Below are 17,393 nucleotides of genomic sequence, written 5' to 3'. Positions count from 1 at the left end.
AAAATAGGTAGCTCCAGCAAGACAAGTAGGTGACCGCAACCTGGCTGCACAGTCATGCCCAACTTTCTTTCTTTCTTTTTTTTTTCTTAAGGCACCAATAGAAAATACTTCTGAATTATATACTTTATAAAGGTAACTTTTTACATGTTCATCATGCCAATAGGCAGCAAGCAGAGCTCAGAAGGATACGGCTCTCTGCCGACACCAGCTGGCAATCAGCTCCAGAATGAGTCACTGGCTCAGTTCAAGGGGAGAAGGAGAATGTGGGGTTTTTTGATTTTTATAAAGATTCAGTGGCATAGATGTATATTTCAGTTGATGTGGAATTTCAGAGGAAAGTATTAGAATTGAAAGCAACAAGACATCATTAAACCCTCTCAGCAGTGAGTTATAGGTGTGTCTATAGGTGTGTCTCCTTAATCTTCACAATGCATTTTAAGAAGTGTGCCATTTAATTTTCACAAAATCCTCATGTTGTGGATATAAAGAGCTCAGGCTCAAGAGCTTAGAGAGATGCGTCTGATTTTTGCCATTGGAAAGTGGAAGTATTAAACAAATTTTTTTAAAAAGAAATGGAAGTATTAGGGTCCATCTCAAAGATGCTGAAGCCTTCTTCAGAATGTCCTAATGTTTATAGTGCCATGAAAAAGGAATGAATGGGAAGGACATTTCCATATTGGTAACAGAAGAATATTTTAATTTAGAATTCAAATAACACCAATATAAAAACAGTTGGTCTACCTCACAGCCTGAATAAAACCCAGTACAGGATATGGATTATGAAATTTAATGGTGTACAGAAGGTCCCAGCAAAGTAAGACATACTATGAAACAGGCGTTAGCAATTCCCTGAGAAATCCCTTTTATGTGTATTTCTTTAAAAGCCATTTCAAAATCAAAAAGACAGAATCTAGAAGTTAATGAAACCCAGGGTCAGTTCATTTTAGTTTTAGTGACAACAACAAAATGGGTCATCACTTCACTATCAGTTTGCTTCCTGTTTCAAAATCCTTGCCAAACATTTAGGGAGCATAAAGTATTGTTTGGGGCAGTCTTGATGGCTGACTGTGATCTCTGTTTCTACACATTACGTCTGTGACATCAGAAGTTATGTAACCTGTCTACATCTCAGTTCTGAATCTCAAAGTAGGGATAGTAATGGATCCTATATTTCAGGACTGATGTGAGGGACAACTGTTTAACTTATGCCAAATGTTTAAACAAGTGCTTAAACAGAGGTGGGCATGGGGGTGGTGTGCGCGTGTGTGTGTTTGTGTTAAGCTCATATCATCCCTCCTTCTGGGTATTTGACCAGGCCACTCCTGACCTTTACTAGACCCAGAGGGTGAATGTGGTGTCCCAGCTGTGCCTGAGTGCAGTAAGGGCTATAAATGGAACCACATATGCAAAGCCTCCCTTGCATGGGCTTCTTGAGGACTATTTCCCTGCTGCTACTATAGCATGTATGGGGTCCTCACCATGTACTAGGCACTATGCTAGATGCTGAGGTCTCACAGGGGGCAAAGTGGAGCCTGCCTTCATGGAGGGTATATTCTGGTTTAAGACAGGTAATAGAGAAATAAGTATCGGTTGAGTTATAAAGATGGCTACAAAGAACAATTCCGAGTAGAGGTAATGAATGTGCAAGGAAGAAAGGCTATTGCAGTGGTCCTAGGGAAGTGAGGTCGTGAGCAGTGCTATTTGTAGGGAAGACTGATCAGGTGGGAGAGATGGTGGCAAAGGCAAGGGTGCTGTAGCAGGGGCTTGCTGGGCATATTAGGAACAACAAGGGGAATGATATGGGGAAGTGGGAGATTGGTAGAAAGCAGAATCAGAAGAAGGGGTGGAGTTGGGTCAGAGGACCTTGTAGGTGATGACTGTAGCATCAGTTGACTTTTATCTTGAGGATCAGAGAGAGTGGTGGAGTGGTGTTTTGTTGTTTTAGAGATCGTCTCAGTGTCTTGCTCAGGCTGGTCTTTGAAATTCTGGCCTCAAGTAATCCTCTTGCCTTACCTTCCTGAGTAGCTGGGACTACAGATTATGTGACAGGATGCCTGGCCCAGTTCATGGAGTGTTTTGGAGTGGGAGAAAAATGTGATCTAATTTAAATGTGCCAATGATGCCATTTAGATTTTAAAACTCACTCAGTATGCTGAGTAAATAAAATGGAATAGAATCTGGGGTGGGGCTAGAGGGGAGAAAAGGAAGAAGCAACAAGGTCATAGTGACCCTGGGGAGGAACTATTTTGTCTAGTAGGATTTCTTGATGGGTTAGTGTGGGCATGAGAAAAGAGGGGACAAAGATGATGACCTCTCCACATCAAGTATTTGACCTGAAAACCTGATGGGTTCAATTAATTGTCAAGGAGTAGAGAAGGCAGTGGAGAAGAGGTTTGGGTAGAGATAATCCTAAGTGTGGTTATGAACATGCTAAGCCCTTTGAGATATGGGTTAGATACCGAGGTGGAGAAGCCAGGCAGACCATTGGAAATAGAGGTCTGGAGGTCAAAGACAGACTGGACTGCATGCATAGCCTTGATAAACATCTGTGGGTAGAAGATATGGAAAGCCATTGGGTTGGATGAGCGAGTAAAGTTTGAGTATAGACAGAAAGAAAAAAGACTTCCCTGGATTACATCCTGGCATATTACAGTATTTGGAGACAGGAAGGCAAGAGCAAAGAAGGTAACAGCAAGAACAAAAGGAAGAGGCAAGTGAAGAAGATGAAAGAAGAGAATAATGGAGGAGGCCAAGTGGAGAAAGTGTTGTAGGGAGGGGAACCTTAGACCTGTTGCTCACAGGTCCACTGAGATGAAGATCAAGATTTGACCTTTGGATTTGGCAATGAGTTCATTCCTGGCCTTCAGGAAAGAGATTTTCTTGGGATGCAGGTAGTGGAGATCAGAGAAGAGCTGCTGCAAGAGAAGGAAGGAGAGGCAGCAGGGTTTTCTAATGAAAATAACGCTTCCAATGAGTTTTGATGAGAAGAGGAACAAATCACAGAGAACAGCTGAAAGGGAACATGGGTGAATGACTTAAAGACCCATGGTACTATATCAGATGTGCTTGCTGATGGGAATGATGAGAAGCAAGGGATAGCTGTGGGATGGTGCATGTGGCACGAACACATACATGGGTTGGGGAAAGGAAGGGCCTGAGCTAGGGAACATGGGTGGTGTGGGGTGGATGGCATGCAGTGTGGCCTGTAGGGTTGTATGATTTAGGTTCTATGTTGTAGGCTGCAGGATTCTGAGCCAGACAGAAGAGTCAAGGACAAGAGAGTTCATAGGGAGGTAGTGAGCTGGGATGGACTTGTGCTTGATCTGGGAAACTGAAGGGCAGGACTTGGAGGGTCTTTCAGATGGAGTTGGAGGAACCTAAGAGTTCTGGCATAATCCATGATACAGGAATTTAACCACATAAAATATGTGTTTCAAGTTTTGAGTTTTCCACATTGAAATGGGAAAAATTCTTATCTAGAAACTTGGAATTAATCTCATCATCCAGCTAGTGTCCACCATGGCTGCCCTCTCTCCTTTTACATAGCATTTTGTTTTAAATATGGTTAGCTAAAGTAGTGCCTAATGCACATTGAGGAAACACATCACAAAATGGTGCCATTTAGAGGTGCTTATGTAACGACCTTCAAGTAACAAACAAGTGAAGATATATTTCCAAGAAGCAATCAAATACTGGGGGGAAGAATGCAATTTCAGAAGACAGATAAGGTGAAGCATAAAACCAATCTGCTCAACCCCCAAAGTAATTTCACATTAAAACTGTCTGCAGTAGCCGTTATCAATCCCATTTTATGTAAATAAAACATGACTGTCAATATAAGCAGAGATTGTACCATAAGAAATACAACATGCCCTCTCTTTACATGTGCAATTTGTGGTCTGACAACACTCAGAAGAATATTCTTCACCAGAAATTATGAGCTAAAGTGTACCCTTTAAAATACTATAGTAAGGAAATATCTTGGTAGAATAAAGCACCTTTAAAGATGGAATCTACAACACATTACTCCTCTTATCAGAGATTTTAACCTTAATGGATAAATGAATCAGTCACATTGTCAGAGAATCCTTAAAAGTTTCTCAAAAAGAAAGATCCTTTTATATCTTAATAAAAAAAACAAAACCCAACCATCACACCTAGAGTGGTGCACACCTATAATTTTAGCAGGTCTGGAGGCTAAGGTAGGAGAATTTGAAGTTCAAAGCCAGCCTCAGCAACTTAGGCCCTAAGTAATCCAATGAGACCCTGCCTCTAAATAAAAGGGCTGGGAATAGGACTCAGTGGTTAAGCACCCCTGGGTTCAATCCCTGGTACAATCAATGAATCAGTCAATCTCCTTGCTTACTCCCCTCTCCAGGGTACCCTTGTCTCTCAGTGTCTGTGGAGGACTGGCTCCAGGATCCCCTCTTAATACCCTCATCCACCATGCTAAGACCCTTACATAAAATGGCATAATATGCATATTTTCCTGTATACTTTAAACCATCTCTAGGTTACTTATACAAAGTAAATTCTGTTTGAATAATTGTTATACTTTGTAGTTCAGGAAATAATGAAAAGTGGGGAAAGTCTTTATATGTTTGGTATAGTTGCTATTTTTTTTTCCTGAACATTTTCCATCAGTGGTTGGTTGAATCTGAGTATGTGGAGCCTGCAGATATGGAGGCTGACTGTAATGAATGAATTCTGCAGCAGAGTTCACCCTGTGTTGGTAGTTGGCTTATTTGGGAGTAAGCTTCCTCTGCACTTCCAGTCCTATTATTTAGATCCCTCCTTCTCCCTCATCCCCCGAGTCACAAATTCAGCTGATGAGCTGGGCTTGGTGGCATGTACCTATAGTCCCAGCCTTGTGAACAGCGAGGTGGGAGAATCTCTTTAGCTTGGGAATTTCAGGCCAGTCTGGGAAACATATAAAACCTCATCTGAAAAAAACAAGGCATTGGTGGTGGGAGGGAGTAATGAGGGAGGGAGAGAAGAAAGGGAAGAAGGAAGGACAAAAGGAGGGATTGAAGGGAAAAACCCAGCTGATGATACTCATTCATCCCACCTCTTATCCCCACTACCATGGCTTGAGTAACTGATCTCTGTGCCTCCGGTCTTGCCTTGTCCACATCTGTCATTTGTAAGCTGCCCAAGTGCTCCAGGAAAGTGCTTAGGGGCCCTATCACCCCCAGGAAGAACTTAGATGTGTAGCATGGCATACAGAGGTCATGGTTTAGTGTGTGCCTACCTGCCCACCAATTGCTGGCTTTTGTGGTGCTGGTGGTTGAACCGAGGGCCTGGATCATCTTAGGCAAGAACTCTATATCGAGCTAATCCTCATGTTGTCCTTTTCAGCAGAGTTCTCACATACCCTCTGTAAAGAGGGTATGTTTCTTTTTTTACAGTTTCTTTTTTCAGGGTCACTGTTGACAATTCCCTTTTGCACCCCTTTCCTTGACATGAGACACAGTCTTCATTCTTAAAGCCTCGGGTTCATTTTCCTCTCCCCTGAACCTAGGCAAAGGTTGAGTCTTCTCTCCTTTGTGTTCCTGTAACGTCTTGCATAGTGACACTGGATTCCTACCATATTCTACTGAAAAACCTCCAGGAACACAAAACGTTCTTGCAGAAAACACTCATGTCCTGCAGGTCATTTTCGGGTCCCTAGTTCTCTCCACAACACCTGGCACATGGTGGACTCAGTAGTCATAGAGCTGGAATATGTACCAAGCCCAATCAGGGCCTCTCTGAAGATGTAACGGAGGAGAGAGAATCTTGGAGGCCATTGGAGTCATGTTTGCAGTTGGTTCACAAGGCAGTTTTCTGTTTCTAGCTTAGCCCCAGAGCACTCGCTTTCCACCTTGGCTGCACAGGAGGGTCACAAGGGTGGTGGCAGGGAGAGGGATTAAAAGTTACTGGTGCCTGTTTTCTCCTGGATCAATTAAAACTAAGTTTCCAGAGCCAAGAAGTCAGGAAGAAGCTAATGCAAGAGTCTCAAAATCAGAACTTCAAAAAGGCCAGGTATGGGAAAACAGGGAGAGGTGAGAAGTTGGCAAAGGTTTGCCCTTCCTGAACAATTTATTTTTCTTAAGCACTTTGCTGGTGAAAGAAACCCATTAGTGGATCAAATTTCATGGATACCAGCTCCCCACTCCATTTCATAAAAAGTCTATAAATGACCCAGAAGTTCACATTAGGCTGGGTGCCATGGCATAGCCTTTTAAGAAACCCAGGGGATTTCCATGGCTCTTCAGCACCTTACTCCTGTCCCTGCTGATCCTGCAACCAGTACCTTTCTCAGGCTACAATATGAGGCCCTTGACCTCATTTCTTTATCTTCTCCATCTTCTCCTCTTCTTCTTCCTCCTCCTCCTCCACCACCACCACCTCATTCACCTCCTCCTGCTGTTCCATTTTTCTTTTTTTCCAGTAGTATTGGGGATTGAGCCAGGATCTAAGGCAAGCTTGGCAAGTAATCTACCACTGAGCTACATCTCTAGTCCTCATTTCAAATCACCATAAAGTTTAGGAATCCATTCCTTATATCTTTTATATAGACTAGTAATACTTACACAAAGAAATGTAAAAAAAAAATGAGAATTTTTTTTTAACAGGATAGATGGGTTTTTGATGGTGGACCCTTCATATCCATGGATTCTGCATCTGTGAATTCAACCAATCTCAGATTGAAAATACTTGCATCTGTACTGATCATATCCAGACTTTTCCTTCATCTTTATTTTCTAAGTAATACAGTATAACTATTTAGATAGCATTTTCATTATATTAGGTGTTATAATTAAATTAGAGATGATTTAAAGTGCGTAGGATGAGATGCACAGGTTATATGCCAGTATAGCACCATTTTATATAAAGGTCTTGAACATCTATGGATTTGAGTTTCCATAAAAGGAGTCCAGGAACCAGTCCCTCATGGGTATCAAGATATGACACTATTCTTTTCTGAAAGATCAATAATCTGAAAATATTAGAACTGAAAACATGGAGTAAATATGACGGTTTTGAAGAGAGTATATGCAAATATAAGGAAATAGTTCATATTTCAAGAGAACCTAACTAATTAACTCTCATTAAAATCAAGTGTGAGTCACCCAAATTTTCAAGTATTCCTTTTATGTTGAAGACCGTTAAATAAATAACATCTTACAAAAATCCACTCCCCAAAGAGCAGAGCCTTTAGCTTCTCCTTGAGGCAGGAATACACTCAGGGTGGACCCAAAGGTGAGCAGAGCTCCTGGATTGTATTCAGTATGGCTAACAAAAGTTGAATGGGAAGGCCAGTGGAGCAAGCCTGCCCTTGGACCTTAACTGGAGTGAGTGTTCAATGGGAAGGGGGAATGTGGGAGGACTCCCTCATTACATGATGCTGTGTTCAGCGTTACTCACTGATGGCAGAGCCCAGGATGTCTGGGTTATTTTGTTTTTCAAGTACTTTCCCTGAGCCCAAATGGAACAAAGAAAGCTGGGGTTACTCTTAATCCTAGAGGAAGCTCTTAAAGATTGTGCAGCTTGGTAGAAGCACCAGCAAGTTCCCCTGACATCTGTGAGCTTCTCCTGAAGGGACAACAGTGCCGGGGGCTAAGAAAACACAGCATTTGTGTTCAGTGATCAAGCAAGAGTCTTTCTCTTCAGGGCTGTCAATGTGGTGTACTTCATAACCATATTCTGTGGCTGAATCATTTTTGAGGTTGACCTATGGATGTGGAGAGCTTCCCAATTGTTCATGGAAAAAACAAAAAGCAAACAAACAATAAAATGATATTGCTCCTATCCTAGGAGGCATTTTCAGGGAGTTTTGGAATAATCTGTTCCTTACTTTAGCACCTATCTTTAGTTAATACAGTGAAGGAAAAACCCTGCAGGTCCTCAGCCATGCTTCTAACTATGCAGGCCCACAGATAAATACAAAGAGTGATTATGGCAAGACAGGGTTAACTATAGCTCTTTCTCCAAGAAAAAGTATAATTATGTGCATATTTAAACTCTGTTTTTTTGTATTGTTCTTGTTTTGGCCAGTGAGTGAAAGCTGAGCTTTGGAATTCTTAATCCTATCCTGTTGCTATCAGACATGATTTAGGTATTTGTGAAGTGAAATTCAGGGTGGAATGGTGATTCCTTGAAACTAGTGAACCAGTAAACGTTTGTCTTTCCTCTTGGACAAAGCCAAGGAGAGTGGCACTCAAAAGACATCTCTACAGATCTAGCCTCAGAATGGTCAATAATGTAGGCAAGTCTTTGTCTCTTAACAGCCAGGGCTATTCAGATCTAATGTAATTTAAGAACATTTCACAATGGATAATGGAATAGCTTAGAAAAATTTCTTTGAAACATTAAGATGTAGTACTTCTCCCCTAAATGCAGGAAATACATGCCAAAACTCCAGCTGATGCCTGAAACTTAGGATAGTATCAAATCCTATATGTATGATGTTTTTTCCCTATATCTACATACTTAAAAGTTTAATTTATGAATTAGGCACAATATAAGATAAAAAATAATAACTAATAATAAAATAGGACAATTATAATACTATACAGCAATTAAATTGCCAACATCTCTTCTCTAGGACTTTGGGGCCATTATTAAGATTACTGGGCAGATATTATATACAGCAGGATACATTGGACAAAGTGATGGTTCAGATACTGGGTGGGTTGACATGACATTGCATCATGCTACTCAGAATAGCACATATTTGAAAACTTATGATTTGTCTATTTCTGGAAATTTCCATTTACTATTTTTGCCAGCGGTTGACCTCAGATAACTGAAACAGCAGAAAATGAATCCATGAATACAGAAAGAATTTGCTTTTCTTTTTACTGGTGTATATTTGTATGTTAAAGAGGCAGCAAGTACCTTCTAAATACTAGGCACTTGGCCATAGCCTAAAATTGAATAATTGGACTGTTTAGAATTTGAACACCATGAGAAGTGGACCCTGAGGCCAGATCTGTTTGACCAATCATTACACAACTAACTGAGCCAGTACCAAATATAACATTCATTCATACACTACCCAAGATGATGTCAAGACTTTTAATTCTGACATTAGCTTTGTGTGGCTTAGTTTTTTGTCTTTCTAAAGTGTGAAATTACCATGGATGCTAGAAAAAAGGGAAATTTAATATTTTTAAATACTGAATCACTGAATAAAATATCTGTGGGCTCTTTACTAACAGGATTAAATTTTAGCTTGCTAGAACTTCTATATGTGTTTTAATGTCAATGTAAAAATTAAATCAAGGGATCTTTCTACTGTGTCATTCAAAAAGGAAAAGCTTTAGGGTCAGTAAAGAATTGATCTGTATAAATGCAATCAATGAAAATGACCAATTTTCATGAACAGGGTGGGGCAGGCAAACATTGATTTTGACTTCAGTGTCCCTCCACAGAGGGATGGTGGCTCTTGGCTCTAATTTCAATGATTATGAAGTACAGCTGAGACCCCACAGCTGAGTATTTAAGGGAAGCATCAGGAATAGAGCATTCTTTTCCCAGTTGCCAAGAGAGCTTGCTTCTGGGAGTCACATCTGGCTTTCAGCTCAGTGAGTCCTCTGAGCTCTGCAGCCAAGCCCAATGTGTAATTCAAGTGCTGTTGGCACATCTCAAAGCATCTACAGGAACCAGAGGTGGAAACCATGCTCTTTAGTCATGTTACTGTCTTTTGGGATGGTAGACCTTCTTTTCCCCAAAATAACCTCCTTAGCTTGTCCAGATCTGCTCAAGGGCAGACACTGAGGTCAGAATCTATATGTGTCTGTCCCATCCAGTTCTTAAAAATTCCTCATTTCCATGGATTGCATCTAAGCAGATCATTCTGGTTTCCATCTGTTCCATCTACATAAGCTTTTTGAGCCTGGATAACTTCACTCCATTGAACAAACTCAGAATGATCCTCTTGTATCATCCCTGAAGGTTCAGTCTGCTCTTCTAGGTTTTTTTTTCTTTCTTTCTTTTTTTGGCTCTTGATGTGTGGGCACACACAGAATGTGCCATGAGCTGGCAGCACTGAAGGCTGCAGAAGCCCAAAAATATATCACAAACTCAATCACTTGTGTCACTAAATACTTGAATTCTGGTGTATTATTCACAGCACAAAATGCTCCCAATTCAACTAAAGACTCAGTAAGACCAGCCTTATCTTTCAACCTGGGTAAAAGTTTTTCACCATCCCCCTCCTCACCCCAGTGCTCATTGAAGAAGGCTTACTAGTGATATTGAATCCTGATTTTCTGTGTTTAAATCAAATTTATGAAATCCCTTATCAGTGGAGTAAATTCTGCTAGTCCATGTGCAGTGCCTAACTTGTTTTTTAAATAGCTAAAACATTGGTAATAAACAGCTCTTCAGAATCAAGAATGGTAGATTTTGATTGTCATGCTAGGTGATGCACATTTAGTCCAGAACAGAACTTAGGATACTCAGGAACTAAGGCTTATGACAGCAAAATAGTAACTAGGTGGTATGGAAGCTCCCTTTCCCCAATGTCCCCCTTTAAGAAAAGTTGCCATAGGATACCTGGATTTCTCTACCTTGTGAAGAATTTGTAAGAAACAATACTTAAGTTTTAACCTTTTCTTTTGTTTTTCTTTCATAAAGCTTTTCACAAATGCCAACCAGTTCTGGAAAAGATGAGACCAATGGCAACATCACAATATTTACCAGGATCCTGGATGGGCTCTTGGATGGCTATGACAACAGACTGCAGCCTGGGCTCAGAGGTAAGTGTGCTGTTCTTGGAGGAGGCCGGCCAGGCCCCAGGAAAAACCTAACCACAGTCTACAGCTTGGGTTACTGTGAGTCAAACAACCCCTGAAAGAACCATCACATCTGGATGTCCTGAGATGGTTGCTTCCTCCTTGCCAAGGACCCTGTACCCTTTATTATTGTTTCCCAGATGCAAAGTGCTGGGGAAGTGGTCTCCCTAAAATGTCCCTGCAAACTCTTTTTCCCAGAAGTCCTATTCACTTTGTGAGGAAGCAGTTATTTTTTTAATTTTTTAATTTGTTTTAATTATTGTACAAGACAGTAGAATGCATTTATGCACTTTGATATAAATAGATGGGATATAATTTCTCATTTTTCTCAGTGTACATGTTGCAGAATCACATTGGTCACGTAGTCACATATATACATAAAGTAATAATGTCTGTTTCATTCTACTATCTTTCCTATCCTCACATCCCCTTTTCTCCCCTCTCATCACTTCCCTCTACCTAATCTAAGGTAACTCTATTCTTCTTTAGTGCCTCCACCTTATTGGGAATTAGCATCCGCATATTGGAGAAAACATTTTGGGATTGGCTTATCTCGAGAAGCTGTTCTATCCAGTATTGTTCTTTGCATCTTTACGGGGTGTAAATTTAATTTTTGACTTTGGCCATAATTATAATATTTATAATAGTCTCCCCTTATCCATGGGAGTATGTTCCAAGACTCCCAGTAGTCGCCTGCAATTGTAGGTTCTACAAAACCCCATATATACTATGATTTTTTTCTGTATATACATACCTATTATAAAGTTTAATTTATAAGTTAAGCATTGTAAGAGATTAACAGCAATAATGTATTATAACAAGACTATTATAACAATTTATAAGAATATACTTTAGTAAAAGTTATTTTAGAGCAAATTACTTATTTCTAGAATTTCCCATTTAATATTTTTTTATTTGTTGATGGACCTTTATTGTATTCATTTATTTATTTATATGTGGTGCTGAGAATGGAACCCAGTGCCTCACATGTGCTAGGCAAGTGCTCTACCACTGAGCCACAACCCCAGCTGAGATTCAAATTTATCTTTGAATCTCAGCTCACACTGGGTAGCTGAAACTTCAGAAAGTTAAAGCACAGATAAGGGAAGGACGACTGTGCTTTGAGAGAAACTGATAAAAAACAAAACAAAACTTGATAATGGATTGTTCTTCCAGAGCACAACTGGCACAGCTTAATTTTATGGTGAAGATTGTGTGCAGTTTCCAGGCACGTTTAATGCATTTGGCTGTAACCAATTTAGATGTAGTGCATTTGAACTTGCTTCATTAGGTGAAGTAGACACCCTCTGGCAAACACATTCTAGAGGAAAAGGTTTAGTTCTCTGATATTTGCATTTTTAAAGGGAGATTCACTTAAAGCATGAATTGCCATTCTCAGCCTTTTTAGGAAGGCAAAGACTCCTTGACAATGTCTGGTCTGCCCTCTGAATGGCATTCCCAGGCCTCAGTGTTCAGCACTCCTGCCCCTTTTGGACATATTCAGTGAGGTCAAGGCATAGAGAGACCTGCTGAGTTGTCCTCTGTTCTTGCAGCCTGCCTTACAACTCTGCAGGTTGGGGGCCCTGAGGATATACAGGAGGGCTTATTGGGCTACCCTAAATCTCAGGGTGCAGTGGGGCTTATGTTTCAGTGGGGAGACAGGCACCAGAACCACAAAGCACCAAACACCTGTGTATAAAAGTAGATGTCCACTGCAAGGAGACACTGGGAGAGAAAAGATCTGAGCCCATGGGGATATCATCAGGAAGTCTGGGGTCCTTTAACACCGGATGTAGCACATTCTGAATGTGTTCTGTACTCACAGGGGTTATTTGGCCTCAGTGGTGCCCAGAGAACACACAATTTTTCCCCAATATTATTAACCACTTGTATCACTTTATGTATTTTCCAATAATTTTAGCTGATACAGTAGTCTTCCATGATGGAAATTTCTAACCATTGAAATGCCATCCATGGAGCAGTGGGTCTTCCCCTCTGAGAGCTGTCCTTGTCTGAGAGCACACCCAGAGCATTTTCTCATTCCTCCTTTTCCTGGAGACTACATGGTGGCTCCATTTTTTTTTTAACTGGAGCTACCCCTGAATGTTTATGCTACTAACCAACTACCACTGGGGACTCAGCAGGTCCCTTATGCAGAAAGACAGTCCAGGGGGCAGAAGTACAATGACAACCAAGCTGCTTTCTTTATGTGATGGGTATTTTATTTGTGTTAGATTTTGGAGCAGCTTAGTTCCACTGGGTATTCTGACCAGTCCTCTGGATTTACCAAACACATCACAAATGCCCAAATACAGTGTGACCGAGGTGCAGGGTGAGTCCCTGCGCGGAGCAACCTGTGTGTCTGTTTCAGAGCGAATCACTCAGGTGCGGACTGACATCTACATGACCAGCTTCGGTCCTGTGTCTGACACGGAAATGGTAGGTCACGGGGCCTGGCCCCACATAGATCATTCTAAATAGTCCCCTCAAGAACTCCGCCGCTGGCTTCTTCTACTCAGATGTCCCCTCGTTGCCTTCCTTTGCCTTAGGAATACACTATAGATGTGGTTTTTTGGCAAAGCTGGAAAGACGAAAGGCTTCGGTTCAAGGGGCCCATGCAGCGCCTCCCTCTCAACAACCTCCTTGCCAGCAAAATCTGGACCCCAGACACCTTCTTCCACAATGGGAAGAAGTCCATCGCGCACAACATGACCACGCCCCACAAGCTGCTGCGGCTGGAGGACAATGGCTCTCTGCTCTACACCATTCGGTGAGCGAGGGGATGGGCTGGGGGAAGCTGGGCGATCAAGGGTTCAGTGCAGGGACGTGGTCACCCGACCAGTCCCAAGGTCCTGGGGTCCAATCCATCTGAGGACGGGTTTCAGGACTGCAGCCTGCGCAGTGCGTTTCAGTGTTTCATACTCTGCCCTTCTTATACCACAGCTCATGACACTTCTTTGCTTTAGCGCCTATGGGTTCAGAGCCATTAGTTATTTGTACTTTTTTTTAAAATTATTCTTGTTCAAGAGCATCTTTGGAATTAGTGACCCAGATAATAATGTAAGATAGGGAAAATTTATTTTATAAAAATTTCATTGAAACCTTTAAAAGAATCCTTTTTTATGTTGTAGTCATGCAACCTCTTCAAGTTTTAAAAGTCCATTTCTCATAAACTTTGATAACATTGCACGGCTGAGGTTAAATTTCAGTATTTCTGGTTTCAAATGTTCATTAGTCATCTTTTCCCCTGCATTATTCATTCTCCTTCAGTAAATCAATAAATTGACCATCAAGAGGGGCTCCTTTATAGTTTCTCAAAGCTTCCATGGTGGGCTTAAGTCAGCTTCAGAAATTTTTTTTTTTTTAAATGTAAAAAAAGTCACCAAAGCCAAATGAAAAACAAATAAATAAATAAAGCACACAGATAGATGTAGGTTTATGGAATTCCCTGTCTCTTGCTACAGTCTCTTAAACTTCATATGTAAAATAAGTAATTATAGTGGAAACTAATATTGTTCTTGTCATCTTTGGAGGCTGTATTTTCTCATGTATCTTCTGAGTAACACTTTGACATGCAAACCTGATTGACAACAGAACTTTCTCCTTCTCGTCATCACCCCATAAGGAGCTCCGATGAGCAGTCTTGAGACACAACCAGTGCATTTCATTCTTTTTTCTTGTACCTTGCTTTTCCTTACAATGATCTTGTGCATGTTCTTCCCATTGATGGATGTGTGGGTTGTGGGCATCATTGCCCTTGGACAGTTCCTTCTCCATGAAGCACAGTGTATTGAAAAACTAAGAAATGTTGCCAGAGTTGAGAATAAGGGCTTGGTCATCTTCCCGTGGAAAAGAGAGGGGATGGAGAGAAGTCAGTGCAATCTTAGCCTGTGAGCAGAGCCCGGTGTGGTGGCAGAGGAGTTTGCTGGGTCTACACAGGGTGCTGGGTTGAGGGATTGACTCTGTGATCATTGTGGGGGTGCCTGTGTGTTTTTCGTAGGATACAACAGTCCCCAGTGGATTGTTGTCCTTGATTCTCATCACCCACTCACGGGGGTCAGGTGCAAAGCCTCAACAAAACAGCGTGGAATGAGAGATTGTATTTCTGGAAGACACTGGAAGGCTACCATTGGTGTATCACTGCCTGAAGCTGGTGGTGGGAGGTAGGGCCACCGATTAGAAGAGGAAGAGGTGGGAGAGGGGCTTCTTATTGAGCACCATGTGCTGGACCTGCAGGAACCCTGCCAGCCAGATGACACCATGACCTTTAACACTCAGAGAAAGCGAGGCTCAGAAGTGTTTGGTAATTATCCTAGGGTCACACAGCTAGTGAAGGGATGAGAATTTGAGCTCAGGTCTGAGCAGTGCCCTTGTTTAAGCCATCATATTTGACAATTGGAAGGATGTGGCACTATTAGATGTAGGGTAGATTTCTTAGTACCCTCTTCAGAGTGTCATGCCTAGAAGGAAGTCAGTGAGAGGTGAGAATGTGAGCAACTTGTCGGCAGTAGTGAGTGGTTGTTTATGCAGAGACTTCTGCTAATGAGCTGCAAAGTTGATAATGAGTTTTCTTTTTCAGTCATATACAACATTTGGGAATTGGAAATAGTTCCTCTTCAAGGTGCTATGAATTTTAATGTGGTGAAGCTAGAGCTAGGGGGTGATACTGCATGTTATTGACTTAGCCAAAATGATGAGCGGGCAACATGAACCTGTTAAAAATAGAAATCACGTGAAGTGGTGTCCCAGTGCCCCACCCCCACCATGGGGCACTTTGGGCACAGCCTCTGGCTTCAGCACTGGGCCACACCTGTCTGGACCTGTGCTCTAATTTGGATGTTGAATGTCTTCTAAAGGTGCACGTGATAAAAGCTGCATGCCTAGGGTGACCCTACTGAGAAGTAGTGGAAAGTTAGGTGGAGTCCAGCCGGGGGTATTCTGGTTAATGGGGGTGTGCCCCTGAATGGGAATGCGGGACTCCACATCCTTCCCTTTCTCTCTTTCACTCCCTGGCATAAGGTGAGTGGTTTGACTCCACCACACACTTTCCACATGATGTACTGCCTTACTACAGGACCAAAGCAAAGGGGACAATCAGTCATGGACTCAAACCTCCGTAACTATGAGCCCAAAACCCCTTTTTTTTCTATATAAGTTTATTTATCTCAAGTATTTGTTCTAGTAACAGAAAGCTGACAAAAACCCCCCTGTAATACCAATGGTACCCTGATTCAGTGATTCCCAGTTAGTCTCCATCTTGAGGAAATCATTAGAAACATGATCTAAGCTTCATGTACAAAGGTATCTGCTATGAAATTACTTGTGATGTCAAACATTGGAAGAAATATAAAAGCTGATACCATTTTTCAAATACCATTGTGTCTTGTGTGTGTGTGTGTGTGTGTGTGTGTGTGTGTGTGTGTGTGTGTCTGGTACAGGGGATTGGACCCATGATCTCACACATGCTAGAGAAGGGCTTTAGCCACGAAGCTACATCTTGTGACTTTAAACTTTGTAATTAATGAAACATGAAAGTGTAAAACAAACTAGGATTTGTGTGATGCCCTTTTAGCCTAAGATAAATATCTAGAAATGTTTAAAACTAGTGCAGTTACCATCTTTTAAAAAGTAGCCTCAGAGTAATTGTATTTGGAGAAGATTTGTATTGTAAAATTCCCATCACACCCCAGAAGTCGTTTAAATGAGTATTCAAAGATACGCACAATTTAGCAGGATGGAATTATTTTCATAGGGGATTTAAAAGAAGCCAAGAGAAAGTCAGCTGCTGATGCCATTTGATCCTAATATACCTGTCAAACAGCCGTAAGCATTTGCCTAGAGTTAGTTGACAACATTGGTTCTGAAGAATTTTCTATGACCAATGGGTCATTCTTTACAGAGTTTGAAGGTACAGTTCACCAACTACTCAGTGTAAGCCCAAAGAGAGACACAAACATTTCCCACTGGATCCTCCAAAAGAGAACATTCGGTGCTGGGGGTGTAGTTCAGTTGTAGAGCAAATGGTTAGTATACCTGAGGCTCTGGGTTCAATCATATTGATCAAATTATTTTTTATTTTATTTATTCTTATTTGTTACATATGACAGCAGAATGCATTGCAGTTCATATTACACAAATAGAGCACAATTTTTCATATCTCTGGTTGTACACAAAGTACAGTCACACCATTCGTGTCTTCATACATATACTTAGGGTAATGATGTCCATCTCATTCCACCGTCTTTTCTACCTCCAAGCCCCCTCTCTTCCCCTCTGTCCCCTCTGTCCCCTCTGCCCTATCTAAAGTTTGTCTATTCTTCCCATGCTCCCCCCCTGCACATATGAATATGCCACAATGAAACCCACTATTCTGTATAATTAATATGAACTAATGTCTTTATTTCTTTCTTTGAATACTGGGGATTGAACTCAGGGGCGCTTAACCACTGAGTCACACCCCTATCCCTTTTTATTTTTTATTTTGAGATAGGATCTCTCTAAGTTGCTCAGGGCCTCACTAAGTCACTGAGGCTGATCTTGCACTTGCGATCTTCTGCCTCAGCCTCGGAAGTCACTGGGATTATAGGCATCTGCCACTGTGCCCAGCTA

The 17,393-nt window shown here is 41.4% G+C and overlaps 1 pseudogene; it reads left to right on the top strand.

The window, feature by feature from the left end:
* LOC143640307 (gamma-aminobutyric acid receptor subunit alpha-5-like) overlaps positions 1–17,393 on the top strand; it is a 67,648-nt pseudogene that overhangs the window by 4,998 nt on the left and 45,257 nt on the right.

This window comes from Callospermophilus lateralis, unplaced genomic scaffold, assembly GCF_048772815.1.
Source record: "Callospermophilus lateralis isolate mCalLat2 unplaced genomic scaffold, mCalLat2.hap1 Scaffold_177, whole genome shotgun sequence".
NCBI lineage: Eukaryota > Metazoa > Chordata > Mammalia > Rodentia > Sciuridae > Callospermophilus > Callospermophilus lateralis.
The sequence above is the reverse complement of the archived record's forward strand: the minus strand, read 5'-3'. Positions and strand labels throughout refer to the sequence as shown.